Below are 4,121 nucleotides of genomic sequence, written 5' to 3' on the forward strand. Positions count from 1 at the left end.
CCATTTAAAAAGTAGCTTTTGAGCTCTATTTGCTGTATAAGACCAGTACCCCAAATGTGACACTTACCCACTGACTCAGTAGTCCTTTACCAACCATCCTTGATTTTTTAAAATAAGGCCAATTCACTTCAAGTAATGTCATCAAATTATACCCGCTGGTGTAGTGTAAACACTAGTGACGTCACTGAAGCGTCTGCTATTTACCGATAACTGGAACTAATGTCGGTATCGAGTAAAATTTTTCCATTTACTTGAAATGGATTTACCGATTTATTTGTTTATTTATAATATACTGTAACATATTAAACACACTGCAAGTATTTTCTTTAATTTATATGCTTGCTTCACACGAGACGATCGGTGGTGGGAGTGTTACCTCGTCTCGGTGGTGGGACTGTGTTCCCACTGTTTACCGTACTTTTTTTTAGTAAGTTCATTTTTGTTAGATTTTTTACTAATAGTGTTATTTTATGTGGATAAAAATGTTACAATGGACTTAAAACTATAAAAAATCATCTAAGCATGCTTGAAAACATACATATCGACACCAAGATCACCCAGATTGACCAACTACATCAATTTCTATAAGAAAAATCAACTTTTGAAGGTCAATATGGCGGTCACCTTGAAAAATGGTCGCCATCTTGAATTTTTAAATGGCCAATCAGGCAGACTTGACTAGTAACCATTAGAGAATTACCATGCCAAATTTGGTGCTTGTACCACCATTTTCATGATTCTCTTGAAAAATTGCATTTAGCTGCCCCACTAATGTCACCACTCCCATCTCAACATGACACTCATATACTGAAATATTGTATTTCATACTACATATGACTTTACAAAAAGAAATGTCCACGTCTGGTTAAATAACTCTTGTAGATATAATACCAGTTGAATAAACGAAACTAAAAAACTGGAGATTGTAATTACAGTGAAGCCTTGACAACTCCATTATGAAGTTAGGGATTAGATGACGCCAAATACAATCACCTTAATGCACTTTAAGAGAGAGGAGTCACCGTGCCAGGGCTTAATATTATCCTGGACCCTAGAGGTTGATGACGTATTCAGTGTCGGGCAGAAATACATCGATGTACACAGCACATGATCCCAATCAACTCCAGTATAGGTGTTAATAATGTAGAGGTGACCAGGTGTGTTGCATGTTGGTAGTGTTGGATGGTGATGCAGGAAAGAGGTAGTGTGTTGAGGGTGGTGTGTGGTTATGACTCACTCCCACAACCCCCCCACACCACTCACACATCCTCACAACTGTACCACAAAGCCCCCACACTACTCATACAGCATCCTCACAACACTACCACAACCCCCCCACACCACTCACACATCCTCACAACTGTACCACAAAGCCCCCACACTACTCATACAGCAGCCTCACAACACTACCACAACCCCCCCACACCACTCACACATCCTCACAACTGTACCACAAAGCCCCCACACTACTCATACAGCATCCTCACAACACTACCACAACCCCCCCACACCACTCACACATCCTCACAACACTACCACAACCCCCCCACACCACTCACACATCCTCACAACTGTACCACAAAGCCCCCACACTACTCATACCGCATCCTCCTAACACTACCACTGCACAACCCCCCCACACCACTCACACATCCTCACAACTGAACCACAAAGCCCCCACACTACTCATACCGCATCCTCCTAACACTACCACTGCACAACCCCCCCACACCACTCACACATCCTCACAACTGAACCACAAAGTCCCCACACTACTCATACCGCATCCTCCTAACACTACCACTGCACAACCCCCCCACACCACTCACACATCCTCACAACTGAACCACAAAGCCCCCCACACTACTCATACCGTGATCCTCCTAACACTACCACTGCACAACCCCCCACACCACTTACAAATCACACTACCACAACCCCCCCACACCACTCACACATCCTCACAACTGAACCACAAAGCCCCCACACTACTCATACAGCATCCTCATAACACTACCACAACCCCCCCTACACCACTCACACATCCTCACACTACCACAACCTCCCACACCACTTACACATCCTCACAACTGTACCACAAAGCCCCCACACTACTCTTACAGCATCCTCTGCTTTTCTACAACCCCCCCACACCACTCCACCCACATCCTCGCTGTGCCTGGCCCCACACTACTCTTCTAGCATCCTCCCCCTTTTCTACAACCCCCCCACCTCCACACATCCTCACAGCTGTACCTACAGCCCCACACTACTCTTCCCCAGCATCCTCCACCTTTTCCCCACAACCCCCCACACCCCACTCACACATCCTCACAGCGCTGTACCCCTGAAGTCCCCCACACTACTCATACCATCCTCCTAACACTACCACTGCCTGCCCCCCACACCACTCACATCCTCCTGGCACAGACCACAAAGCCCCCACACACACTACTCCTCCACAGCATCCTCCACCCTTTTCCCACAACCCCCCCCACACACCACTGCAAATCCTCACACCCACAACCTCCCACCACTTACACATCCTCCCCTGCCCTACACAACCCCACACCACTCCACACATCCTCCACAGCACTACAACCCCCCACACCACATCCCCATCCTCACAGCACACCCCCACAACCCCCCACACCACTCCACATCCTCCCACAGCACTACCATAATAAAATTAATTATTTCTAAGTGTGGTCGACTTCCTACACAAGACAGGCTATAAATAGCCGTCTTATCTCAACCTCCTTCCTTCCCCTCATCCCTCTGTTCTCAAGGAGAGAGTCTTGATAAATAACTTTTGTTTGTTTATTTTCATTGTTTCGTAATTTATCATGTTGTATCAAAAGTAATAATATTACCCCTAAAAAGTTTTAGGCATACCAAATGGGGAGATTCTGCACCAGGAAGATGTGGAAGCACAATGTACAGTATTGTCTAATAGGTAGACCCTACTTCCATATGGCATCACGAAAATTGTGACCAAGTCTTAGAGTTGCTAGGTTATCTTTCTGTCTCATTACCTTTACAATTGCAGAGTTTCAATTGTTTCTCTTCCTTTACAACAACACAACATACAGCACAATATAATGTTTCTCACCTTTGATCTTTTTCCATTTTATTTATTGTTGGTTATTTAAAATAATGCAATTCACTTCAAGTATTGGCATCAAATTATACCAGCTGGTGTACACTAGTGACTCATAGCGGCAGTTATTTAATTGGAACTAATGTTGGTGTAGTGAAATATTTCCATTTACTTAAAATAGATTTGCCGATTTATTTGTTTATTTATTTATTTATAATATACTGTAATACATCATACTACAAGTATTTTCTTTAATTTATATACTTGTTTCGCGAAAAGGAGGCTAGCAATATAACTGGTGATCATTGAGACCAAACTCCCGAATCCATGACTCCATGAAGTGACTTCTGTTCATCATTTGCATATCCTAAATTTACTGCTGTCAGTGGTTTTCAGAATTAACGCAGTCATTTACTGAATATTCTTTTGGCAAAAATTAATTTTTAAATTAATTATTTTATAGGAGATAAATATTATGATCGATAAATATACAGATATGCATTACTGACCACCTCCGAACACAAGGACGGCTAAAAATAGCTACAGGCGGTCACGATCAAAGTCACTTTCCCTGGTAGGACTTTGTGAGAGTGGTTTACCATATTTCCATCACCACTCTTGACGCAATATTTAAGAGTAGGTACTATCTTGGTGATTAAAGCTGACCCTAACTTTGGGCAGATTTTTTTAATGTTCAAATTCCGTCTTATAAGCCGAGATATGCGCCCCCTAACTTTGGGCAGATTTTTTAATGTTCAAATTCTGCCTTATAAGCGAGATATCTGATATGCACATCTGGTTTACTATTCCCCAAAAATTTTCTGCATAATTTTATGTAATGTACTGTGCTGCACTGTACTGGCTATTTCAGTCAAGGGTGGATCTAGGCATTGAAGGCAGGAAGGAAAGAAGGAGGGAAGAGAAGGGAAAGGAAGGAAAGGGAACACCCTCCCCCCCCTCCCTCAGTAATTGGTATCTCTGGGTTGTGTGACATAGTTTTCAATAGAATCACCTTTTGCAG

This window comes from Homarus americanus, unplaced genomic scaffold (genome assembly GCF_018991925.1).
Source record: "Homarus americanus isolate GMGI-L3 unplaced genomic scaffold, GMGI_Hamer_2.0 scaffold4896, whole genome shotgun sequence".
Taxonomy (NCBI): Eukaryota; Metazoa; Arthropoda; class Malacostraca; order Decapoda; family Nephropidae; genus Homarus; species Homarus americanus.